Source organism: Oryctolagus cuniculus, chromosome 5 (genome assembly GCF_964237555.1).
Source record: "Oryctolagus cuniculus chromosome 5, mOryCun1.1, whole genome shotgun sequence".
NCBI lineage: Eukaryota > Metazoa > Chordata > Mammalia > Lagomorpha > Leporidae > Oryctolagus > Oryctolagus cuniculus.
The window spans coordinates 5,684,628-5,712,318 of record NC_091436.1 but is presented as its reverse complement, the minus strand read 5'-3'; the positions used below and the strand labels follow the sequence as shown (position 1 = coordinate 5,712,318).

At 43.3% G+C, this 27,691-nt stretch overlaps 1 protein-coding gene and 1 long non-coding RNA gene across 7 annotated transcripts in view; one reads left to right on the top strand and one right to left on the bottom strand.

The window, feature by feature from the left end:
- Positions 1 to 27,691, top strand: part of PACRG (parkin coregulated) — a 578,050-nt gene that overhangs the window by 289,080 nt on the left and 261,279 nt on the right. The window lies entirely within an intron of this gene.
- LOC127493112 (uncharacterized) overlaps positions 1 to 27,691 on the bottom strand; it is a 59,044-nt gene that overhangs the window by 27,385 nt on the left and 3,968 nt on the right. The window contains exons 2-3 of one of the 2 annotated variants that reach the window (XR_011388433.1): positions 12,303 to 12,478; positions 12,131 to 12,221 (exon numbers count right to left, since the gene is read on the bottom strand). This is a non-coding gene — a long non-coding RNA (uncharacterized lncRNA). Of the gene's footprint in view, positions 1 to 6,142; positions 12,222 to 12,302; positions 12,479 to 27,691 lie in introns of those variants that run through there. The other variant, XR_007923143.2, reaches the window with a different exon arrangement.

The window sequence follows — 27,691 nt, the reverse complement described above, 5'->3', positions numbered from 1 at the left end:
AGTTTATTTTGGTTGAAAATAAATAAAATGAACCAAAACCAGTCTTCGCAGTGGGTATTGGACAACGGTTGCCTTGAGTCCAGCTGCCCCGTCTACATCACCTTCTTGCCATTTCCTGGCTAGGCCCTCCATTATCTTTCTTAATTTTGTCACATTTTCCTTTCTATTTACTGAAGAATCATAAATCAGCCAGACAATCTCTTTTTCCCCCTTCCACAGTGCTTCCTTCTGCAAGGTCCTCTGCTCTCCGGTGATATTTTGCAGCCCAACCTCAGGATGACAACTGTTTTAAAAATGTCACATTTGGAGGAAGAGAGCCAGTGCCTTTTCTTTATTGCCTGTACTTCCAAAAGCCCTGCCTCCATCAATCCACACAATGTCTGCTATTAACTCTCCCTGTCGCCTCCAGACCCTTGTTGCTGTCACCCACGGCTCCAGCGCCCTCCTGCCCACGCCTCCCTCCACAGCTTCACAGTCTGATCATCTCGCTGCCTGGCTCTCTCCCTTGGGCTCCCTCCAAGGATGCACCCTTCTGGCCTGCTCACCTGTTCTTGTTGGTGGAGCACAAGGGCCAGCGCCTGGACCTCGTGTTCCTCACTGTCACTCTCACGGCCATCTCCAGCCCACACTCTCCTGCCATCCAAGCTCACACATCCGGACGCCTCCCGGACACCTCTGCCTCACTTACACTATGCACAGCAGCACGTCAGAACCTGCCACGTCCGTGGGGCAGATCCCAACCCCACAGTCAGCTCACAGAGGTGCTCCCCGGCATTGCGGACTGACAGCACCATGTGCAGGGCGCCCAAGGTTAGAGCCAAGAGTTGCCCTTGACCAGGGACACTTCCCCACTCCCACTTCTTCACTCATGCTTAAATCCTCTCTTTCCACCTCAGATTTGTATTCCCTAAGTGTCCTTTATTAGCACCACCAACCCTAAAAGGATTCCCACCACATTTCTCATTCCATCGTCTGCTAGCAGTAGATGTCGGTCTCCACTTCAAGTCTGTCTCTCCAGGCCTCTGCCCGCAGCTGGCCCAGTTGTTGGTGTTTGAAACTCAGATCCAGTTTCCCAGTGCCCTGATGAGCAGATTTCTATTTCCTTGTGCATAAAACCAGAACTCTCGGCAAGGTCCTTCATAACCGGGCTCCTTCCTCATTCCTTGCAGCCTCACGTATCATCACTGCCCTGTGGTCAGCCTGGGCCTCTCCTTTCTGAGATTCCTGAGGCCACGCACGCCCCAGCACTTCCACCCCCTTGCCCTGGACACCCATCCTGCCCCAAGGGCTGCAGGATCATCTCCTCGCCTGCCTCTCATCATTCTGTGTCAAGCTTCCCTCCTATAACATACCAAAACTTTCGTCATAACCTTATCTCGTAGACATCAGTTTTTAATACCCTAAACAGTTGAGTTACTTTTCCAGAAGAGCTGTGCACAGCCCCTACTGCTGGGCGGCTGCTGGGCTGTGCTCAGTTAGCCTTCGGTCATGCTCTGTGGGGCCGTCAGCCTTCCACGTGGACTGGAGAGGGAGGAACATGCATTCAAACTAGGGTGGAGGGCAGGACTGGACACGCAGTAATGCGTCTCAACTGTCAACAAGTATTTATTGTAATAATAATATACACTGTACTCTGAGTTGGGGACTCACTGATAACCAAGAGAGCCTCCTTTAGTTTAGTGGGAAAGAGAGAAAATAAAAGGACAGTAATGTTATTTCAATTACAGAGATGACCGGGCCACGTGGAGGTGAGCAGGCACTGTCTCCAGTGAGTCGTTTGTCACCTCACTGAGTCCACTCTGATTCTCCATGTGGGGAAGACGCTGTGAGGTTCCTCAGGGCCAGCGTCCAGGGACTGCCCCCAACGAGAATGGCGGTGCCATGGTTGTGCCGTGTGAAGGGTCTGCAGCTGAGGCGAGGAGCAGTGTGGTAGGGCTTACTTCTCATCAAACAAGAGGCCCAGGAAGCTCCGAAATGCATGTGGGCCTCATGCCGGCTCTAATTACCTGCTCCAGTGACTCATCCGTGGTTATGTGTGATGGAATTAGCTGTGGCACTGAACCCTCACTCTGTGGGTTATTTGTTAGTTTTCTCACAGTGTTCAACATTTTAGAAATCCATGTGGCAAGTCAGAGATTTAGGAATAATGAAATTTCCTTAGATTTGTCCTGGGTCATGATTTTCTTGTAATAAATTGATGCTGAATTGGCTTCCATTATTCCCTACTTCTCTTCCTGTGAGATTTCTACCCTATCAAGAATGGAAGGGAGCAATCTTCGTGAGTACCCAGTCCTGAAGGGCTGCTGTCCTCACAAGGCTTTCCCAGTGTCTTTCAGATTTTACCTTTACTTGCTGAAGAATTAGAAGACACCTCAGTCTTATTTTCAAGTCAGTGGCAAACTTGCCATGTCTCCTGAGCTCTCCCCACAGGTCTCCTCCTCCTGGGCAATTCCTGATGCTTAGTGCAAACCGCTATTCTAAGTGAACGACCGTGCGTCCTGTCGGGAGTGCAGTGCAATGAAGATCTGCTGCAAGCATTAACACCCAGCATACTTAGGCTCTGCTTTCCTTTTGAGCTTCAAGTCTGGGGCTTTGCCTTTGATTTGTGGGGAAAAGAATGGGAAAGTACCACGGCTGCAGGTTGCCAGGCCTGTGCTCATCCCGGGCAGCCTCAGGGCAGAGCCAGGAGTCAGGCTCAGGGCACACATGCATAGCAACCCCGCTTAAGCCTAACGTGTTCCTGTGTTTGGCTAATGCAGAAGGATGTCCAGTTTAGACAATGAGTGAAAAAATATTCTGTTTTTCCAAATATCAATTTGATAAGGAAGAACAGAATGAGAGTTTTCTAAGAGCCTAGTGTAAGAATCCAGATATTAGAACCCAGAGGGGAAAATTATATGCTTTTAACCAGTCAATGTCCTTTGATTCAGACAAGTCAAGTAAATCTGTCTTCCTCCTCACATTATTTCTCATTTATGAAACTGGATGTGCTTAAAATGATCCTTCAGGCTTCCATTTTCATCTGTTTTCACAGTTAATGGAGTTTGTTTATCTAATGGCAAATATTATTGCATATTATACTTTCCCCAAAGTTATTCTGGTGCAGGTGAGCTATTACTGTTGAATATATGTGACCTTTCTAATTATTAAAGCACGTTGATAGAACAATTTCAGGGAATGATTAATTGCATTTGAAGCATCAAAAGTAAAAACACTCTTAATAGCCAGATGAATGCTATAATAAAGGAGAAATGTGAGAAAACATATTTAAAACTCATCAAACTCCTACAGTGTGATGGCCTTAGTGGCACATTGGCAGGAAAGCCATCCAGGAGCCCCCTTAGGTTATCTCCCTGTCCCCTTCCAGAGCCCCCTCCCCTCTGGGAATCTGCACACTGGTCTGTGTTCTCCACTTGACCAGCAGGTCCCTGGGAGCGGGCTGGATGGGAGGAGATTTGTGTCCATCTTGGTTGTGCCGAGAGCATCGATTTTATGCACACAGAAGCAGCCAGGAAATATATGTTGAATGAGTGAATGTGACATAGCTAGAAGAGGTACAGGCCTGGGCACAGAGGGACGGGGCACAGTGGCGCCGTCACAGCAAACTGAGGGTGCTACAGGGGCTCCTTCCCAGGATGAGTCTTGATGTCAGGTGGCCTGTTGGGATTGCACCTACACTGGAAGCCCTGAGGGAAGTGGGTCGTTGTCCATCAAATATGAAAACATGGACATGTCTCATGTGGATGTGGAAGGATAGGCAATGCCCCCCCGTGCCTCCCTGAAAAATGGAGACCCACAGTGGGTGCCCCCGGGCCTGTCTGAAGGCCCCTGCCTCTCCTGAGCAACCATAACATATGTGAATGGAAGTGCGTGCTATCAAAGGTTGAGAAATGCATTGTTTTCTTCAACCTGGGCTGGAAATAGAGTGTGACTCTAGTGTCGCCTGTGTGTTTCATACAGACTGTGCGCCCGGCCACTCTGCATTTCCCTGAGGCTTGCGGATTTCTTCCTCAAGGCTATCTGACTGCTCAGGGCTTTCTCGCCATTTAATGTTGAACAGATCTAATTTCTATATAATACCACATTCATTACATGGAAAATTGTGCTGTATTTAATGATGCAAGCAAATGGAAAAGTATTGGCTAAAATATGGAATCATTTCTCTCTTAAAATCGTTGTTTCAGTGTAAGAACTGAATTTCTAAAATTCATTAAATGAACTTAAGCCACTGTCTGCCGTGTTTGCATCACATGTGGGCTCTGGTTTGAATCCCAGCTGCTCCACTTCCCATCCAGCTGCCTGCTGGCACCTGGGAAAGCAGGAGAAGATGGCCCAAGTGCTTAGGTTCCTGCTGCCACGTGGGAGACCTGGAAGAAGCTCCTGGCTCCTGATTTTAGCCTGGCCCTAGCCCCAGCCATTGCAGCCATCTGGGGAGTGAATCAGTGGATGGAAGATTCCCCTCATTCTCTCTGTAACTCAGCCTCTCAAATAAATAAATAAAAATCTTAAAAAGAATAAAATTCATTTAATGCCCCTATGTGATGAGAGCATTTTCAAAGGTATTCGCACGTATATTTGCAGCCTTCCATGAACAGAAGAAATCTACGTGTACATGTTAGAAGGCAGTCCCTTAATCCTCCCCTCCTTCACTTCCTGCGGGATACACTGACCCATCCCCACACAGCCCACCTGGATTTCCCCCAGAGGGGACACAGCAGTGTCAGCAGAGAGCACTTCAGTAGTAGTGTCCATTCTTTCATGGCCTTCATGGCCAGTGAGGAGTTGGGGACGTAGGGGTGTCTGGGGCGCCAGTGAGATGCAGCTCCAGGCATACAGACAGTTAGCAAAGCCTGCTTCCCACTGATGCCACGTCACCACTGGGTGACGACAGTGTAAAATGTGAGAGCCTGCAGCCCCCACCCCTGCCTCAGCGCCTGGCATTCCTCCCCTGCACCAGTGTTTTAATGAGTAAAATCATCCCCATACAAACAGCACTCCAAATGTAATTAACTGATGAAAATTCTTTTTTTCATATATAAAGTTTAAGTTATTAAAAACGTCTTCAATAACTTGAAGATATTGATGGTGCTTTACCCATATGAAATTGTGACTCTCTGTGAGGGCTAATCCCAATGATCTCAATTACTGTGCTTGTGCCTAGTTCAGTCACTCCAACTCTTAGCCTCCCTTTGTGGCAGTGAAACAGTTTTCTTACAAATCTGTTAGGGGTGTCACTTTACAACCCACAAAGGTGGAAGACAGAGTACTTGGCCCCCAAAGGTGTCCAGCTCCTAATCCCCAGAGCCTGGAAACCTGTTCTCCCCTAGGGCAAAGGGCACTTTACGGGTGTGACTAAGTCACATCTGGAGACGGGAGATTCTTCCAGATCACCCAGGTGGGATCCGTGTGAGCATGAAGGATATTCCTTGCAAAGGGGCGGCAAGAAGGTCAAAGTTAGAGAGATGCTTTCAAGGTGGAGGAAGGGACCCAAACCAGGAAACGCAGGCAGCCTATGCCTCCCCCAAGCCTGCAGGATCACTGCAGCCTGTAAGACTCATGTCAGACTGTGTCTCACAGACAAAGCCCTGTGTGCTTCTCACCACTGTCCCAGCAGCCACAGGAAGGGGCACACCAGCTGTCTGTCACCAGCTTCTCGGGGGACATGCTGGCCTGTTTATGGCATCTTTACAATCATTCTAGGACCCTGCTGTTGTACATACTTTGAGGGGGCTTTGCTCACATGCTGTTCTATCCATTATCCCAAAGGATAAAGACAGGAAGAGGCAGCTGTGGTCAGCACATTTGGTTGCACTGCTTAGGAGGGCAGTGGTGGCTCAATGGCAAGGCTGAAAAGGAGAACAGCGGAATCTGAGACGGTCGTCTTGCTCCTTCTCCTGCTTCTGAATGCTGCCATGTCTCAACTTGTCTCTTGGAGCTTCTGCAGTCATTTCATTATAAGAAGGCGAACTAGCCAACCCTCTATGGATAGCACGGAGGAAATCTGGAAGGAACCTCACTGCTTGATGACATTGCTAAACCACACAGTCCACCGACCAGTCAGCTTCAAAGCTGACCTAAGTTGGCAATTTTTGGTCCGTGCCATTGAGCAAGCCTCATGTGACGGGGGGGGGGGGGGGGGGGGTGCTTGTTGGCCAGAGCGTCAGACCTGCCAGCAGGAAGCAGGCAGCAGGAGGAAAGCAATTGCGGGCCAAAGATGAAAGGAAGTAACACATGATAGATACCAAAAAGTTTGAACAAGAAGGAGGAAATTAGTTTCAGTGATTTCAGTAACATAAATCTTTTTATTCATTTTTTGATTTGTATTTCCAAATTTTATATAGTTTTTTTTCACATTGTCCAGAGTGAGAGAGATGAAATCTTGTCTGTTGTAAAATGCATAGCATCACCCGGGTGGCACGCTGTGTTACACCGCAGCTGTGCTTTGGAGGCCTGGGCAGTCAGGACACACTCTGTGACGTAGTGGGATCAATCAGGTTCCATAGTACAAAGGTATAATACATTTGCGCATGAAGAATGTTTCTCTGTATGGAATTAGGCAACATTCTATTAAAGTGCAGGAAGTCACAACATAAGCTTTATTTATTGATCTGTGCACCTTTTCCCGGTGATTTTTTTAATGTTTATTTATTTTATTTGAAAGGCAGTTGGAGGGAGGGAGGGAGGGGAGGAGGGACAGAAAGAGAAAGAATTTCTATCCAATGGTTCACTCCACAAATAGCCGCAACAGCCAGAGCTGAGCTAATCTGAAGCCAGGAGCCAGGAGGTTCTTCCATATCTCCCACTTGGGTACAGGGGCCCAAGCACTTGGTTCGTCCTCCACTGCCTTCCCAGGTCTATTAGCGGGGAGCAGCATGGGAAGTGGGGCAACTGGGACTTGAACCGTCACCCATATGGGATGCCAGCACTGCAGACGGCAGTTTTACCCACCACACCACAGTGCCGGCCCCTTTCCTAGTGATTTTAATTTGGTGACAAAAGTCAGCAAATACTACGAAACAGAGCATCCATTTATCAGCAAACCACTGGGAGCAACAAAGCCAAGACTTGCTCTCGACCCTCTTGATGATTTTAACACTTTCGAATGGTGCTTTATTTCTCATCATGGTGTAAGGACACAACTGATATTTCAGTTTTCTGACTCAATATGCTCAGATTTGCTGAGTTAATCAGTAAAATCCGTTGTTAATTCTAATAGCACATTGAAAGGTGGAAGGTTTCCCCATCTAAAGCATTCAACCTTATTTTGTTCAACTTTTTTTTTCTCTATTTTGTATATCTCTGTGTGTGAAAACTGTCTAGCATTGAGGGACTTCTTAGCTCTCTTGTTTCCTGTAGTTCCAGGTCCTAAAGAGAATTGCACTGTGTCTGTAACCAACACTGTGCCTGCCAGTGTGTGCCAGGCACTGCAGGGCTGCATGTGTGGGGCACAGCGCAGACCCTTAGAAGGAGGCAGCGGCTCGTGGACTGATAATCTGCGCCTTGTTCAGGGCTGCATGCCGTGGGACACAGTGCAGAGCCCTGGAAGGAGGCAGCGGCTCGTGGACTGATACTCTGTGCCTTGTTCAGGGCTGCATGCCGTGGGACACAGCGCAGAGCCTTGGAAGGAGGCAGCGGCTCATGGACTGATACTCTGTGCCTTGTTCAGGGCTGCATGCCGTGGAACACAGCGCAGAGCCCTGGAAGGAGGCAGCAGCTCGTAGACTAATAATCTGTGCCTTGTTTGACACATTTCATGAACTGAAAGTACAGGGGACTAAATGAAATCAAAGGCCCCTTTCCAGTTGAGAAAAGAACAATGAGCCTAAATAAGTTAGGATTGATGAGCGGGCACTTCAATCACTTTCTGCCTTTGGGCGAGTCATTTTACCCTAAATGGAATTCTGGTTCTCACTTGTGAATCAAAAGGGGATTGAAATGAAGGATTTAAAGTCACACAAAATGAGTTGTTATCCCAGATGACTAAATCCAGGAGGTCTGAAACCAATACTTGCTTGACATATTTTGCTGAAATTTACAGAAAAACACACTAAAATAAAAGGCATTTGATCTAGAGAAGGGCAAATTAACTAAAAGCAATTTATTCCTTCATTCGCTCCCTCGTTTTCCCTTCCATCTGTTCATCCAGCCAGCCAGCCATCCAGGTCTGTGTGGCAGACTGTGTGCCGTGCTGAGCTCTGGGCCAGATATAAAGCAGAGAGAGAGAGACCCCAATGAGGGCTGACTCATGCACACGTGTGTGTACATGTGTCGGCAGCGGGAGCATACTGAAGGTGATGGGAACAAATGTGTGAGCTGCCAACGATCATAACCCTCATTCTGGTCAGTAACTGCTCTCTTCTGGCTTCGGCTATTCCTCTCAGGTGGGAGAGGGTGAGAGAGGCATTGACACCAGTCCTGTCCTAGTGCGCCTCTCCTCTTCCTCCCTCTCTCCTGCCCAGTTGTCATCACCTGGGCATAGGCGGAAGCTGAGATGTCTCGTACGCAGAGAATCAAGTTCACGCTGTCTTTCTCTGCTCGTTCCCCCAGGCTTCCAGCTGAGCTCACAGGTCACCTGACCAGCCCTTGGGTGTGGACCTCCTTCCTTGTATCTGTTGCTGAGGCTGCCATGACTGGCCTGGTTTTGGTCTGTTCTCTTAGCATTGATAACTGTCCCCAAAGCTTGGCTGTTGGCTGAGTCCCAGTGCTCAGCTCACACTGGTGCTGTTGGGATCTGGCTATGTTGGGTTTTGTGTCCCTGTCAGCCCCCCGTGGCCCAAGTCCTGAGAAACCAAGTTTAACAGCCAACAGCCATGCTCCTCGATCAGCATATGTGGGCACCCCATTATCTTCTCTATCCCTCTCTCATACACACATATGTGTGAACATATTTACACACACACAGCCTCCACCCTGACCCGGACAAGATCTGAGACTAGAATGCTCTCCACTCCCCCTCCAATTCCTCTCTCCTGCCCCTACTGCCCCTTCCTGTCAGAGAGGCACTTCTTTGTCCTTCCCCACTCCAACTAGAAGGGCAATGGGAGATCTAATTCACACAACTGAACAGTAAATATTTGTGCACACACTCTGATTGCCATGTAATTAGAACAGAACAGGTCTAATGCTGTGTATTACACTGGCAATAATAATGATTAATGTGTGTCAAGCAGTGTTCTAGATGGTATCCATGAAGTAACTACGTGTGTTATGTATCATAGGTGGGAAAAGCAAACTCTATTCTCAGCCCCACTTTAATGAGGAAGCTTGAGAGGACTTCCCCGAGTTCGAATCACTAATATGGGCTCAGAGGCAGGGGCAGAATTTGGGCTTAAGCATCAAAGTCTACACTGGTAGCTGTTATATGGAGAAGATGCAACATGTGTAAGGTATAATAAAGAACAAAGAGGCAAACATAAAAATGGAAAAACTGGAAAAGTACTCCAGACACACAGAAGAGCAGGACGTAATCAGCTAGCAGGGAGATATATAGTGTAACTGCATTTGGATGTCAGGGTGAAATGTCAGAACAGGAAGCCGAAAGAGAACTTGAGGAAAAATTGTGGAGAAGATGCCATGGTCACGGTTTAAGCTTCACCCTGCACACAGCCACAGAAGGGCTTTTGCAGGCAAGCAGCATGGGCAGAGGATTTAAAAAAAAAAAAAAGAGTGGTCCAGCTGTACCCTAGGGAAATGAAGCAAAGAGGAGCAGTGCTGATGGGGCACTGAAGAATCTGCTCGTTGATTAAGTCATTCAACAAATACACCATGGGCTCTGCCGTGAGTCGATGAGAAATGTTATGGGTCAACAAATGGATAGGCTGTGCCATGCGGGGCCCACAGTGGTGAGGGGGACAGAATAGAAACAAGGACACAGCATCACAAATGCCCTGGGAGAGGTCTTTGTGAATGTGTTGGTGCTACACAGGGCTGAATCCTTCCTTGGGATGACTAGAAGGCCGTCTGAGCTGGGAGTGAAGTTCATGGGGACTGGGAATGCTTGGAGCACAACCGGATGTTGTTAAATTTCAGAACCATAAGGCTATTGATTTCAAGCACTTGTAGTACCCCAAGTTCATGATAAGATGAACTATTCTGTGGACTTGAACATAAGGTATCATTTGACCATGTTTGTCCTACGTGAAATGGGTCTTCAATAACCACGCACTTTAGAATATTTCCTCTACTCCCAAACTGAGAAGGGTGCGTTCATTCTCAGAGTTTATTTTAGACCATAGTGGGAAGGTGATGCCAACTGTCATGGCTGAACTGAGCATTGTTTCTCTCCTGCCAGAGCATGCCGACTATCTACAAATACCCTCTGGAGCTGGATCATGACGGCCATGCACAGTTAGTAGCACGAGGCAGTAAGCACCAAGGCTAGGGAATGCTGGAGCTGATGGAATAGAAGTTGATGCAAGAAATTTCAAGATAGAAACAGCAGAAGAGCAAAGAACACCCTGCACACTGATGCTCGATGTCCCCTAACAGACCCCAACAGGCACAGCAGAGTTCACAGGGAAGAGCCACTCCAGCCTCACCAGTGGCATAATGAGAAGTGTGAGAATGGCCTCTTCATTCTGTGTGCGTCGGAGCTTTCTGTCACCTCCAATGAGTTCAAGGAAATTCTCTTTATACTTCGTACTAAGTTCAGGGTTTCTCATAGCAAAAAGGAAACACCTGTTTTAAAAGCTCTGCTTTGGGCCGGCGCCGAGGCTCACTAGGCTAATCCTCCGCCTGCGGCGCCGGCACACCAGATTCTGTCCCGGTTGCTCCTCTTCCAGTCCAGCTCTCTGCTGTGGCCTGGGAGTGCAGTGGAGGATGGCCCAAGTGGTTGGGCCCTGCACCCTCATGGGAGACCAGGAGAAGCACCTGTCTCCTGGCTTAGGATCAGCGCGGTGCACCGGCCGCAGCGTGCCGGCCACAGCGGCCATTGGGGGGCGAACCAACAGACAAAGGCTCTGCTTTGATGTGTGGCTTAAAATTCTTGTTTCCAAAATTACAACCTGGTGTACTGACTGTATTTTGTGTGTGTGTGCCATTGGTATACAATTCTAAAATGTCAAAATAACTTGATTATAAATGTGGTATTTGCTATAAAAGCATACTTAGGTGTGTGGCCCCAAGGTCAAACTCTGACAGCAGGGATTCTACTAGACAGATGTATTTTCACTGAAAAATTGGCAGAGATTTTAATTGATAAATGTAGTACCAATAAATTTGTGTACTGTGATTTAGCCAGCTTGTTTACATATCTGTGGTCCTTTTATAAACAAGAACTTATCTGTATGCAAACAAAATACACTTGGCCAAGTACGATGTTTCATAAAAATAATGATATTTTCGGCATTTCATGTTCTTGTCCTCTAGATTGATTGTTACCCCCTGCCAGCCCCAAAAGATGGCGTCATTTTCTGTCTGACCTACTTGGAAGTCCCCTGAGCCACAAGCAGACGCCGATGCAGGCCGGTCTTTGACCTGGGAGCTCTCAGGACTCTGTTCTGTGTCCTTCGCAAATGACTCCTGTGCTTCATCACTTTAAACAAAATGACAGGAGCACCAGAATAGTGTAAGAAAACGTTGGCATACCAAAAAGAGGATTGATTTTTCTCTACAGAGTAAAACTCAAAGACTACCGTAAATATAGAGGAAGTCAACTGATATTTGCTGTTTATAAAGAGGCAAAAAATAATGAAGATATCGGAGGATTCCTTTGCTGTTGCCTTAGGGCTTACATTTGTTGATTTCCTCCTGTTACCAGGCACTGCTCTTATCTGTTTACATGCATTGCCTCACAACAGTGTCTGCGAGACAGGTGCTGCCATTGCCCTATTTTACAGACAGGTAGACCAAGGCATGGAGGGATTCATCCGCTAGTCCTCAGGGGCTGAGTTGAGGCTTTGGAGCCAGTGCTCTGCTCCACAGTCCCCATCACCCTCTCCTGGCTGCACCCATCAGTGACAAACAGGGTCAGGTAGCTGGCTTACTTTGTAGCAGTTTGGTGCCATTTCCCCCCACACCTTCCACAGTGGCTCTTCCCTCTGTGCATACCTCCCCGAAATGCTCCATGCATCAAAACCACCGCTTCTTTCTTTTCACTCCTCCCTATCAAACTGTTGAATTCTTTCAGTACCTGGAGAGGAGCAATTAGATGATCTAATTATAGTTGTACTGCAAGATATGCACAGCATGGCCGCGGAAATGTTCCAAAAGGTGTTTTGTTTCTGAAAAGAAATGAAATTAAACCTTAATTGATAAACGCATGGAGATATTTTTAACAGTAGAGTCTTACCAGTTATCCTCACCTCCTGGTTCCCAAGGCTGCACAGAGAGCTCCCTGGCAAGCTGGAAGATCGGGTGCACAGACCTGATGGTGGCCAGGCAGGACTGTAGCGTGGGGAGTGAGGGGCATGGTCCTGGTGAGAGCTGACAGCAGGCCTCTTCATGAGGCAGCGCGAGTTCCTGTGTAAGTATTTCTGCCCTGGTTAAAAAAAAAAAAAAAAAAAAAAAAAACCAATTTGTATATTGGCACGACACAGCTTATGTACTAGGCTGCATGCACCCCGTCAGGTTTCATGTTTCCTGTAACTGTCGCTTGTCTCTCCTGGGATGGGTTAGCCGAGCATCCGACAAAGGTCATAGACACCCCACTCCTGCATGGTTCTCCTCACCCCCTCTTCAGCCTCTGGCTGTGCTCCTGGCTGAGGACTGTCCTCGGAGCCCCCCTCACAGTCTGCCTCTAAGACCCCCACGGTCTTGACACACGTGATTCCGTGATCAGCAGCACTGGTGCTGACTCTCCCGGAGCCGGAAGTGTGGCTCCGAGAACTGTGGGCCTCCCCCCAGAGTGTCCTGCTGAAGCCACAGCCTGGATCCAGTGCTGGTGGCTGCTCAAGCTCTCTTGTTCTAGCGGTGTTGGCATTTTACCTGCCCCGAGTGCAGGGAACCTGGCTGTGAGGCATACTCCATCAGGCTCCCAGTTCTCAGTGCCAGAGTGAGCATCCAGTCCTGCGAAGTAGCCTTCCGCTCTCTTCCCTATGTGAATATCCTCCTGTCGTTTTCAACCTGCCTTCTGGATAAATGCCATGATCCGGCCCCTGTGGCTCCATTCTTGCACTTCTGGTCTATGGTCTGTGAGCAGAAGATTGTGCCCCCTCGATGTCCCCTCAATGTCCACTCTTGCATTCTGACCTTCCCTGGGCTCTGCTGCAAGCCCATCACTGCCAATGCTTCTTTGGTCATTTCTATTTCCCCTGTCTCCTGGAGTGTCCAGTTCAGACCCAGCCTGGCACAGGGGCCCCTTCCTGCCTCTCCAGCACTCCCTGTCATTTCATCCCAAGTCAGGTCACTGTGGACCAAACTAGCCCCCATCTCTGCGTGAGGCTCACCCCTTCCTATCCTACAGGGCTGCGCTAAGTCCCCACTTCCAGTGACACTTTCTCCACTCTCTCCAGCCCATAATTATCCCCCTTTCCCTATGGTTTTCTTCCTGTATTTACAGCCTTGGTGTGTACCCTTCATTTGGCCTTCAACCATTTGAAATTTTACTTAACTTTTTGTGATTGTATCATTTTCTCTGCAGAAGGGCATTAACACCATTGACCACCTGCTGGAATGAGGCAGCATTGTGTTCATGATGAACTCACACCAGCGGGACTGGGAGAGTTCCCACCAGTCAAGATTGCCAAGTGGTGGAGCTCATTACATACAAGGGGGAGAGGGGAGCTTATCAATAAGTTTATTTTGGTACAAAACAGTTGGGAAATCCATGCACATGAGCAGTTCACAGAAAGATCATGGAAAATGAATGTGATGAAAATACTATGAGTGAATTTCAATTATTTTTCCACCAAAATAAATTTGCCTTTCATTCCATTTTTTTCCATGAACTTTTGAAGTACCCTCCTGCAAGTGTTAAGTTTAAACCCAACTCTGCCTGATTCCACACTGGGAGAGTGACCTTGATTCGTTCTTCAACACACTGTCCATATAAAACTACACATATGATGAAATACGTCATATTTCTCTAGTTACTCTCCTCTTTTCCTACCCACTGTCTACCCTCTCTAACATTCAACATGACACTATAACTAGTGTAACCATTCAGTAATTGCTGCTCGAGTTTCCTAAGTGAAGATCAGAAATATAAAAACATCCCAAATGTTAAGAACTTCAATAAATTAGAACTAATTTCTGCTATGTGTATCTATATGTATGTGTAGGCATATATGATAGAATTATATGCGCATGTTAGAGACAGACAATATGGCTACTAAAGTAATAATTTATTCTTAAATTTACTTCGTGGCACTGACTTCACTTAAATGAATTCTTCCCAACCTCTTTATTTTATCTGTAAACATTTCTTTGAGAGACGGAGAACTTGCGTCTTCAGGTTCGCTCACCAGATGCATTAGCCAGGGCTGGGCCAGGCCAAAGCTGGGAGCCTGGGACTCGAATCGTGTCTCCCACGTGGGAGGCAGGAGCCCAGCTGCTTGACCCATGCTTGCTGCCTCCTGTGACTTCTCAGGGCTCGCATTAGCAGAAAACCGGAGCTGGCAGTGGAGCTGGGACCCACACCCGGGCACTCGGATAGGGATGCCAGCGTTCCAACTGGCATCCTAACTGCTGTGCCAACACTGACCGCTCCTAATCTTTCTAGCTCTGCTTACTTGGCTGAATGTGTTTAAACTGATATGTCACATGTTATCCAGCTCATCAACAGTTCTTGTAAAATAGTGCCTCAGTTTCCAATCAATACCAGTGGTAAAAGCTACGAGTAGTGTTTTTAACTGTGTCTCGATCTTGGTAGATTCTCTGGGTGTACTGTGGAGACAGTCATATCATGCTCAAATATGAACAGTTTTGTTTCTTCCCTTCCAATTTTTATACAGATTTTTCTTGCTTTTCTAAAGCTGCCAAGATTTTCCACGTTTGTCATCTCTTTCTTGCTTCTCTGTTTTATGGACACTTGTCACCCCACAGTATAATTATCATTCTCCACCTATGACTAAATTATACCACTTTTGGCATTGCAAAGAAATGTGATAAATGAAAGAGAAACGTTGAAAATGTATTTTAATATATTCTTTGCTCCTCTTTATCCCTTTCTGGTTAAAATAAATGCCATTTAAAAAGTTTTAGGAAATTATTCTAACTTTATGACAGGTGATAGAGACTGGGCATGTTCAAAGTCGGAGAACAAGGGATTATTTCTTTTTTATTTATTGCACTTGGAAGTATCACTGATTGGCTGCTACTGTTAGGAACAGCCAATTCCTGGATAATAAAGGTTAAGTGTGCATAAATTCGAGACCTGCTTCCAACTGACCTTTAGCTGTCTTGTTAGCATTTTTGACAGCAACTTAAAATAAGGTTATTCTATAAAGTAATCTGATTCTCCAGTCCCAGGTCCAGATTTGTTACTCAGAAATTAATATCTTCCAGTTAGACAAAGCCATCTGTTGTTGTAGTAAAGCAGCAAGCTATCAAGATAGTGATTAATCTGGGCAGAGTCACCATCTCTCTGTTTCGGTCCACCCATCCATGAGCATAGTCGATGTGTTCACCTATGTACAAAGACTGCCCTGCTTCTATTTATATTTGTCAATAGCCATTGGTAGTTGTCTCCAAAAAGTCTTATATGTCATTGTTAATTCTGATATCTTAAAGTCTTTTGTTTCATTTCTTGCTATTGTGAACTTACAAAAATGTTTTCTAAGTAGTTTTTAATCATATTACATTCTATTTAAGAGCATTGATTTTTCACAGCAATCTTTCTGAACTCTCTAACTAACTACATATGGGTTGGTAGATTCTCTGGGTGTTTGCTGTGTAGATAGTCGTATCATGATCAAATATGAATAGTTCAGTTTCTTCCTTTCCAATTTTTATACAGCTTTTTCTGGCTTTGCCATAAAAAAATTAGCTAGAACCTCCAGAATAATGTTGCATGAAAATAATGACAAGTGCCTTCTTGTCTCCTTTCTAACCATAAAATGAGTGATCTTGGGCCCGTGCGGCGGCTCACTAGGCTAATCCTCCGCCTTGCGGCGCCGGCACATGGGGTTCTAGTCCCGGTCGGGGCGCCAGATTCTGTCCCGGTTGCCCCTCTTCCAGGCCAGCTCTCTGCTGTGGCCAGGGAGTGCAGTGGAGGATGGCCCAAGTGCTTGGGCCCTGCACCCGCATGGGAGACCAGGAGACGCACCTGGCTCCTGGCTTCAGATCAGCGCAAGCAGCCATTGGAGGGTGAACCAATGGCAAAAAGGAAGACCTTTCTCTCTGTCTCTCTCTCTCTCACTGTCCACTCTGCCTGTCAAAAAAAAAAAAAAAAAAAAAAAGAGTGATCTTGAAGTTTCATCATAAAGTATGATATCTGTTACAGGCTTATGCTAGGAGGTGATATCTTTGAGCAACTTTTTATCCAATAATTTATCTACATCTACTAAGATATCATTTTTCTTCCTTTAATCTAAACATTGAAATTTCCTGATATTTGGCAAGAAAACCCACTGGGCTGATTTTTCACATGCTGCTGATTTCAATTTGCCTACTATCTTATTTTTTATTTTAGTGAGATTGAACTTAATCTGGTTTTAATGTCAGGTTGTGTTGGCCTCATACAATGGATTGTGTAGCTTTTCTTCTTTTCCTATTCTTAAAACGAGTCTGTATCAGTGGGGCTTTTTCTATTTTTTTTTTTTTTTTTGAGGTTAAGAACTTACGTTGTTATTTAGTACTTACAATCTTATTATTTCTATAATGAATTTCTATTTGGTCTCTGAGTGACTTAAAAGTGTTTTGAGATTTGCAAATAGAGCTTAAAAAGTGTGGGTATCTTTTAGTCAATGGTTATTTTATTTATTAAAAAATGTTGGGGCCGGCGCTGTGGCACAGCGGGTTAATGCCCTGGCCTGAAGCACCGGCATCCCATGTGGGGGCCGGTGCAAGACCCGGCTGCTCCAATCCTGTCCAGCTCTCTGCTCTGGCCCAGGAAAGCAGTAGAAGATGACCCAAGTCCTTGGGCCCCTGCACCCACATGGGATCCTGGCTTCGGATCAGCACAGCTCCAGCCGTTGCGGCCATCTGGGGAGTGAACCACTGGATGGAAGACCTCTCTCTCTCTCTCTCTCTCTCTCTCTCTCTCTCTGCCTCTCCTCTCTCTGTGTAACTGTGACTTTCAAATAAATAAATAAATAAATCTTAAAAAAATGTGGCACATATGACATTTTTAGAATTGTTTTATGGCTTAGTATTTATTCATCTTTCTAAAACACTACATGCATGATTGTGAATAATATATTTTACCTAATTGTTTAATGTATGGTTTTTTTGTGGGTCCATTAAATGGAACTTACATCTGAGATTTATGTCTAAATTTTATATTGAAAATGAACAAATTAGGATTAAATAAAGTAATGTTTTAGGATTAAAATTAATAACAACGTTACTTATTTAATTCTAATTCTAATTCTTAATTCTATGGAAGTAATGTGAAGGGAACTAGCCTGAGAGATCAAAATAGTTTAAAAACTTGTTATCATTAAATCAAAATACTCCTGGTTTCTAAACCATATAGACCGGCTAGTGAGATGGAACAGAAAGTTAAGAAATAGAGTTTTGTGGTGAGGAGAAACCTGCAATCAGTGTTCAGTAAGAGCACTAGAAAAAGGGGGTTCCACCTGGAAACAAATGACAGTTGGAAGCACACATCACCCTTCACACCAGGACCACTGCCACAGCTTGCTGATGGAAGTACAGAGAGGAAACACAGCAATACTACCATAAGCAAGTGTACCCACTCTCTCCTAGTGATCCTACCCTTTACACCAGGAAACAAGGCGATACCCTTTCTCATAATGACTCAACATTCAGAACTCATAAAAGATTAATAAATTCAAAAATATTTAAAATATCTGCCTGAAAAAAGAAAAATTTGCAATTCCAATCATGCACTAAAGACTAATCTCTCTAATAGAAAAGAATTCTTCTTAAAAAGGCCAATGGCTCAGTAGAGAAAAATGGCAAAAATATTTAAAAATAAAAATCAAAGAAGATATGTGGGGGTGCTTCAAAAAGTTTATGTCAAATGGATTTAAATAAGTAATGTTGTAAAAAAAAAGAGGTCAAATCCATGTGTATGTCAGGTCTTCAAAAAATTCATGAAAAGTGTATGTTATTAAAAACTATGCATGAAATTCCAAATTTGTTTTCACCAAAATAAACATTTTTAATTCTATTTGCCCCTGAACTTATTGAAGTACCCTTATACAAATGTCTTTCAAAAATTCCTTTTTGAAAATTTTATTTAGGGTATACAAATTTCATGTATTTCATATATACAGATTTAGGAACATAGTGATTCTTCTTATCCCACCCTACTCTCCCTCCCACCTACATTCCCATCCTTCCTTCTCCCTCTCACATCCTCACTCTTAATTTTTACAAAGATCTATTTTCACTTAACTTTGTAATCATAAGATTAATCCTACACTAAGTAGAGTTCAACAAAGTATGAAGAAAAACAAACTTTTCCTTCACAGTAGAGACAAGGACTGTAAATAATCATTGAATCACACAATGTCAGTTTCTTTCCAATACATTACATTTTAGGTACTCTATTAGTTACCATAAATCAGGGAAAACATATAGTATCTCTCTTTTGGGGACTGGCTTATTTCACTAAGTATAATGGCTTCCAGTTGCATGCATTTTGTGGCAAAAGACAAGATTTCATTTTATTTTTTATCACTGAGTAATATTCCATAGTGTATATATACAACAATTTCTTTATCCAGTCATCAGTTGATGGACAGTTGCATTGATTCCATGTCACAGCTACTGTGAATTGAGCAGTGAACACAGGGGTAAAGATCACTCTTTTATATGCTGATTTCACTTCATTTGGGTAAATTCCTAGGTGTGGGATTGCTGGTTTATATATAGCACATCTATTTTCAGCTATCTGAGCCATCTCCATACTGTCTTCAACAATGGTTGTACTAGTTTACATTCTCACCAACAGTGTATTAGAGTACTTTCCCCCCCACATCCTCACCAGCATTTGTTGTTTGTTGATTTCTGTATGAGAGTCATTCTAAATGGGATAAGGAGGAACCTCATTGTGGTTTTGGGTTTTGATTTGCATTTCCCTGAGGCCAGTAATCCTGAGCATTTTTTTCATGTGTCTGTTGGCCATTTGAATATCTTCTTTTGAAAAATGCCTGTTCAAGTGATTTGCCCATTTCTTAACTGGGTTGTTTATTTTGTTGTTGAATTTCTTGAGCTCTTTATAGATTCTGGAAACTAATCCTTTATCAGTTTCATAGTTTGCAAATAATTTCTCCCATTCTGTTAGTTGCTTCTTCATTTTGCTGAATGTTTCTTTTGCAGTGCAGAAGCCTCTGAGTTTGACGTAATTCCATTTGTTAATGTTGGCTTTGATTGCCTGTGCTTCTTGGGTCTTTTCCATGAAGTCCTTGCCTATGCCAATGTCTACAGAGTTCCCCCCAATGTTCTGTAGTATAATTCGATAGTATCAGGTCATAGATTGAGGTTCTTGATCCACTTTGAGTGGATTTTTGTATTTGGTGTAATATTTTATACCTCTGCACGTGGAGATCCAGTTTTCCCAGCACCATTTGTTGAAGGACTGTCATTTCTCCAGGGGTTTATTTTTAGCTCCTTTGTCAAAGATAAGTTGGTTGTAAATGCATCTATTGGTTTCTGAAGTTTCTACTCTGTTCCATTGTTCTACACATCATTTTTTTTTGTTTTCCAAGTACCAGGCTGTTTTGATGATAACTAACTTGTAGTATGTCTTGAAAGTTGGTATTGAAATACTTCCAGCTTTTTTTTGTTGTTGTTTAAGATTGCTTTAGCTATTTGGGGTCTATTTGGTTTCCATATGAATTTTGGCATCATTTTTTCTGGATCTGAGAAGAATGTCATGGTATTTTGGTTGGGATCACATTGAATCTGTAAATTGCTTTTAGAAGTACAGACATTTTCATTATATTAATTATTCCAATCCATGAACATATAAAATTTTTCCATTTTTTGTGTCTTCTGTTTCTTTCTTTAATGTTTTGTAATTTTCGTCATAAAGATCTTTGCTTCCTTGGTTAAATTTATTCCAAAGTATTTAATTTTTTGAGCTATTGTGAATGGGATTGACCTTAGCAGTATTGAGGGAAGTTTATAGTAATTGGTGCCTATATCAAGAAATTGGAAAGGCACCAAACAAGTGAGTTATCAAAGCATCTGGAGGACCTAGAAAAACAACAAGCCAAACCTAAAATTAATAGGATGAAAGAAATAATTACAATTAGACAAGAAATAACAAAATTGAAACAAAAAATTACAAAAGATCATTGTAATGAAGAGCTTTTTTTTGAAAATGTAAACAAAATTGATACGCCATTGGCCCCACTAGCCAAAAAAAGAGGGAGAAGACACAAATCCACAGAATCAGAGATGGAAAAGGATGTGTAATAACAGATACCACAGGAAAAAAAAAATCATCAGGAATTACTATTAAAAGCCGTATGTCAACAAATTGGAAACCTAGAAGAAATGGGTAGTTTCTTGGACATATGCAATCTATCAAAATTGAGTGGTGAAGACATAGAAAACCTAAACATACCAATAACCAAGATGCAGATTGAATCAGTAATAAAGACTCTCAAAACAAAGAAAAGCCCAGGACCAGCTGGCTTCACTGCTAAATCCTGCCAGACATTTAAAGAAGAACTAATCCAATTCTCAAGCTATTCAAAATAATTGAAAGGGATAGAAACCTCCCAAACTCCTTCTATGAAGCCAGCATCACCCTAATTCCTAAACCAGAAAAAGAAACAACAGAGCAAGAGAACTGTCAACCAATATCCCTGATGATCATAGATACAAAAATCCTCAACAAAATACTAGTTAATCAAATCAAACAGCACATCAAAAAGATCATTCACCTGGACCAAGTGGGATTTATGCAGGGATGGTTCAGTATTTACAAATCAATCAATGTGATTGATACATCACATTAACAAACTAAAGAACAAAAGCCATATAGTTATCTCAAAAGATACAGAGAAAGCATTTGATAAAATAAAACAATGAAAACCTTAAGCCAGTTGGGTATAGAAGGAACATTCCTCAACACAATCAATGTAATTTATGACAAACCCACAGCAAACATCTTATTGAACGGGGACAAGTTGGAAGCTTTCCCACTAAGATCTGGAACCAGACAAGGATGCCCATTCTCACCACTGTTATTCAATATAGTTCTGGAAGTTTTAGCCAGAGCTATTAGGCAAGAAAAAGAAATCAAAGGGATAGAAATTGGAAAGGAGGAAGTCAAAATATGCCTATTTGCAGATGACATGATTCTATATATAGGGGAACCAAAAGACTTCACTAAGAGAATATTGGAACTCATAAAAGAGTTTGATAAAGTAGCAGGATATAAAATTAATGTGAAAATCAATAGCCTTTGAATACATGAACAATACCATGACTGAGAAAAAATAACTTTAAATGATGATTATTCTCACAGTAAGAGAAATGCCAGTTGAAACCATACTGACAAATACCACTTTTACCTTTAATAGTGTTAAGAATCAAACTTGATAGCATTCTCTTTAGATGGACAATATAAAAGCAGGTACTCATTTATTGTCTGGGAATATACTTTGGTAAACTCACATTGCAACATATTAAGTGGGAAATATATACCTTTTTATAGAACAGTTTCTCTTCCAGGAATTCATCCTACATCATATTTCGTTTTACCATATCTTTCTTTTGTACCTTCCTCTATCATTATATTTTGAATGTGTACCTTAAAAATCCATAATGGAGTATAGTTTCCCTTTTTGATAATTAATTTTAACAAGATAATTTAATCCATCTATGATTATTATGATTACTTATATGTCTGGACTCATCATTTGTATTTTCTCCTTTCCCCATTCTTGTGTAGGAGAGGGTAGATGTTTAAGCAGCCTATTGTTGGATTGGTAGAATTTTATTTGGCCGGTGCCGTGGCTCAATAGGCTAATCCTCCACCTAGTGGCGCCGGCACACCAGGTTCTAGTCCCGGTCGGGGTGCCGGATTCTGTCCCGGTTGCCCCTCTTCCAGGCCAGCTCTCTGCTGTGGCCAGGGAGTGCAGTGGAGGATGGTCCAAGTGCTTGGGCCCTGCACCCCATGCGAGACCAGGAGAAGCACCTGGCTCCTGCCTTCGGATCAGCGTGGTGCGCTGGCTGCAGTGTGCCGGCCCCGGTGGCCATTGGAGGGTGAACCAACGGCAAAAGGAAAACCTTTCTCTCTGTCTCTCTCTCTCACTATCCACTCTGCCTGTCAAAAAAAAAAAAAAAAAGAATTTTATTCATTCCCCTTATTCCATTCTATTCTTTTAAAAGTTAACTTTATTTTTGTCCTTTCAATTGATGCCCTTAAACTTTTAGATGCTTACTTAATTCTAAGGGCAATCGCTAGCTCTATCTTCATTGCACTCAATGCAAGGACCTCACTTGAACTCAGATTGCCTTCCTCTTGTCTTCCTTGTTATTCCTTTCTTAGTGTCAAAGTTCTACTTCTGAAATCTACCATATCGATAATTATTCAACTTGTCTGCTTATTTAGTCAGTACTTATTTAATTTTAGTTTTCAGGGGTTTGCTTATCACTCCCTCTTGTACCTCATTCTTCATCCTGGATTCAGCTTACTTTTAAATGAATTTTATCCTTTGGTAAAGGCGATGATCCATGAGTTACAAAAAATACCTGTCAGTTTTGGTCAAATACATTTAATTTGTCTTTATTTTTAAATATTCATTTCACAGAATTGCATTTGTAGCTTGTGGATTTTATTCTTTCAGCATGTTGAAAAATTTTTACTCTGTCTTCTGGGCCTTGTTTGCTTATTTTTTTTTTTAAAGATTTATTTATTTACTTGAGAGGCAGAGTTGCAGACAGAAGAGGCAGAGAGAGAGGTCTTCCATTCGCTGGTTCATTCCCCCAATGGTTGCAACGGCCAGAGCTAGGCCAATCCGAAGCCAGGAGCCAGGAGCTTTGTCTGGGTCTCCCACATTGGTTCAGTGCCCCAAGCACTTGGACCATCTTCTACTGATTTCCTAGGCCATTAGCAGGGAGCTGGATTGGAAGTGGAGCAGCTAGAACTCCAACTGGCGCCCATATGGGATGCCAGCACCACAAGTAGATGCTTAACCTGCTACACCATAGTGCCAGCCCCGTTTGCTTGTTTCAAGAGACAAACACACACACACACAAACATACATACAGAGAGAACATGTGTATGTATTTATTTGTATTATTATATATATACATACATGTATATGTATATATGTATTTAGAGAGAATGTGAGAAAGAGAAAGAGATCACTTGATCCACTATCCTCAGATGCCCAAATGGAGCTGGCCCAGGGCTGAATTCAGGAGCTTGGAGGTCAATCCCAGTCTCCCGTGTGGGTAGCAGGAAGCCAATCCATGAGCCAGCGCTCTGTTTCCTGGGCCTGCATGAGCAGGGAACTGGAGTCAGGGGTGGAGCCGGGTCCTGAACTGCAGTGGGGTATAGGTGTGTTCACTGACACCCTAACTCCTAGGCTGAGCACCCACCCCGCCTCTATTTTGTTAATGAGATGGACAATGTCAGTGCAAATTTTATACTTTATATATAATGACTTTTGTTTCTAGTTGCTTTAAAATCTTTCCCTTCATTTTGAAGTTCCATAGTTTTTTTTTTTTTTTCTCAAAAGCATCTAGATATGAAACTTCAGTCTGAAGAATTACATCTTTCTTTAGCAAGGAAACTTCTCAACCATTTCCTCTCCACGTGCTCCTTTCTGTCCTCCCTGGAGCACGGAGAGTAAGGGGTGGGAGCATCTTGGGAGGTGGCGTTCCTGTGTTTTCCATGTTGATTCCCTGTGCTACCTCTCAGGTAGTCCCGTGCTTCTTGTGATCTAAGTCCCTCATTCTCCTTACATCTGTGGCCAACCTAGCCAGTGAATCTTTATGTTGGTGGTACTGCATCATTTGAAAAACACTTATTTTCATATTTTACTCCTGGAGCTTATCCGCATGCTCACTAATCTGCTGAGTCATCCTTGTGCTGGCTCTGTCACCACAGTGCTGTTTATCCTGCGCCCCTCTCCAGTGAAGGACGCCGTTCCGTGTACCTGCACAATGCAAGTGTAAACATTTTCTCTCTTGCTTGTATCTGGGCCCCACAGTTTTCTATCATATAGGATTCATTTTTTTTTAATATTAATTTCTTGGCCTCAGATTCTTGGGGATTCTGTTGCTCAGAGGAGGTGTTTCCCATTGAGTTTTGTCAAATACCAGTGCTCTTTCTATTCCCATGAGTTAGTAAGAAGAGACTTTGTAGTCCCCTTTGTAAAGGTGAGACCATCAAGTCTCCTGTGACCAAATGCCCTGTTTTCTTCAACACCCAAGACATTAAGTCTCAGTCCCAACCTCATGGTTTAGTCTGTGTCTGAAGTTTTCTGGGCTCTCCTGACATCACCTTTCGGTCACCTCTGGGACTGGATTTCATCTTCCTCTCTATCACCAGAAGATTTCCTGATCTCAACTTCACATTTAACACATTTCTGTTTTCTCAGACCTTGAGCGGTTTATGTTTCCACTTCAGTCTTGTTTGTCATCTTACTTGAAGTCTGCTTCTTTTGTATACTTGTGTGTTTTTATGTTAAAAATTCTTATTTTTAGCATGAAAAATCTCACATACTATTCCATTATTTTAGTAGGATATTCAACATCATTGAAAAAATCTAAAATGACAAATTGTTTCAGTTATTTGACCAGACTGCATCCACAGACATTTGAAAACTAGTAGCACCGCTAAGTATGAAATGTCACATGTCCCATCTGCTGACTGTTTTAAGCTCGTACAGTTTGTAAGACCCCTTGCATTAACTTGATAGCTATCTCAAAAGTTGAACGAACCTGTTAAAGTTTTGTTTTAGAAATGTCACAAAAAGTTCAAAGGAGACCATAATACATAATATATTAATAGATAATTATACTTTCTTGAATTAACTTGTGAATCTAAGCAAGATCTTTGGGACCTATTACATGAGTCATGATAACATATTTCATTTGATAATTGATAGAAAAATATAGAAAATATAAGAGAGATATGGTAAGCCTATAGTGTTAGGTGTTTTTTTTTTTGTTTTTTTTTTTTTTTTTGGAGTGAAAGTCAGTAACCTCACTGTGTTTCTGACCTTTCAGCACTATGTTACACATTTATTATGAGGATAAAACTTTATACTTGATCTGCCAGGGTCAAGTTAGAATTTTATTGCTTTTGCCCAAAGGTCACTGTAAGATTTAGAGATCAACTTGTAAGCATGATATGATCTATAAAAAGCTATCCAACATAAATTTTTGAAAGAGTTCAATGACTAAGAATATTTTATGTTTCTGGAGTTAATATCAAATAAGTCATTAGTCAGTATATTAACATGTAAAAATTTTAACAGATATGTCCAAAACAGTCCTTGGTCTATGTCCTACTTAAATATTTTTTTTAATTCTAGACTTTTAAACTTTAAAGAAAGATTCACAAATTCAGAAATTGTTATTTGTATGGCAATACTAAAGAAATGTGGTATAATGTGTGTCATTAAATTAGTTATCTTAAGAGCAAAAAAAAAACCCTCATAAATGAAAAAGGCTTATTACTAACTAAGCTTTTAAAATGCTGTGAATCCAAAAAAATATAAGAAGTCAGCAATTTAGAACCCTGAGAGGCCATGGTCACCATGTGACAAACATCCACACAAAGATAAATAGTCTCCTAATCTCTTTAAATTTTAGTTTTGTTCTTAAATTATTCTCAACATCTAGATTTTTAAAAATGAATCCATCTTGTAATTACCAGTGTGGACATATTTTAATATGCTTTCACTTTATGGTGCCATGAAAATCAGAAACGTCTGCCTCCAAGACTTGAGAGGTAAACAGAGCAGCCAAGTAAGCCCTCCATGTTGCTAGTGAAGTGAGGGCAAACACAGACATCCAGCAGCCTATGTGCGCACCTGCCTCAGCGGGGCGCCTAGAGCCAACAGTGCCTGCTGCCCCAACCCAGCCCTCAGGGCCCGGGTCCCAGCTGCTCCCACTCGCGGGTACTGGACTGTGTGGGGCCTGCGGTCATCCTCCTGTGCAGCCAGCAACTCCAAGGTTACGACTTCCACTGCCACCACTGACACTCACCTCCTCTGGGCTTGAGAATGCACCCCTCCACCACCTATCCCCTCCGCATGGTGGCTTCTGCCACCAGAGGATTCACCACTGTTAACTCTCGGCCCCATGACCCCTGGTCCAAGCATCGCAGCTGCTACCCCCAGCACCACCATTCATCTCCATGGGGCCTGTGGTCACGCCCCTTTTTAAATCCATATCAACTGCAAAGTCTCACCACGAACTCCACAGGCACCTGCAGACTAAATGATTGAGGCTTTCATAGACACAACTGGTGCTAGTTACAGCTGAAGGAATCACACAGAGGCAACACTGTTGTGCTCACTCTGACTCAGAGCCAAAGCACCTGCATCTCATGTGAGTCAAAGCCTTTCCCCATGAAAGCTACTCCATAAAACTGGAAGAAGTAACTGTTAGACTAGATGTGCACACGTCAACATAGGGTCACAAAGAGAGTGAAAAAGCAAGGACGCGTATACCTCTGAACAAAATAGTTTCTCCAGAAACTGACTCTAACATGAAGGAAATCTATGAAATGTTGAAAAATTTCAAAATAAATATCTAAGAAACTCAGTGAGATGTGAGAGGATACGCACAGACACTTCAAGGCAGTGACAAAAACAATTCATTACCTTAATGACCAACTCAACAGAGACACAAATCCCAAGACAGATCCAAAGAAAAATTTTGGAGCTGCAGAATTTATTGAAATTAAAAGCTGTGATTGAAAGCCCCAATAACAGACTAGATCAAATAGAACAAAGCATTTCTGAATCTCCAGACGACTCATTTGAAATAATTAAGGAAGGAAAGAAGGGAGGGGGAAGGGAGAAGAAGGAAGGAAAAGTAAATAGAACATGAGACATTTGAAACACCGGGAAGTGAGCAACTGGTCCCATCATGGTGGTTCCAGAGGAAGGGACGGGGAGAAACACAGAGGACCCATGTCATGGAAGAGTAGCTAAACGCTTCCCGAGTTTTGAAAGACACATAGGCATCCAGATCTAGGAAGATCAAATGACCCTTAGCAGATTCAACCAAAAAGACTCTCCAAGCAGGTTATAGTCAAAAGTCAGAGATAAGGAGAAAATTATGAAAAACAGGAAGAGAAAAGCACCAAATCACATACAGGGGATTTCAAAAAGCTCATGGAAAATGGAATTTAAAAGATGAATTTAGGGTCGGCGCTATGGTGTAGTGGGTTAAAGCCCTGGCCTGAAGCGCCAGCATCCCATATGGGCACCCGTTCTAGTCCCGGCTGCTCCTCTTCTGATCCAGCTCGGTGCTATGGCCTGGGAAAGCAGTAGAAGATGGCCCAAGTCCTTAGCCCCTGCACCTGTGTGAAAGACCTGGAGGAAGCTCCTGGCTCCTGGCTTTGGATTGGCGCAGCTCTGGCCGTTGTGGCCATCTGGGGAGTGAGCCAGCAGATGGAAGACCTCTCTCTGTGTCTCTA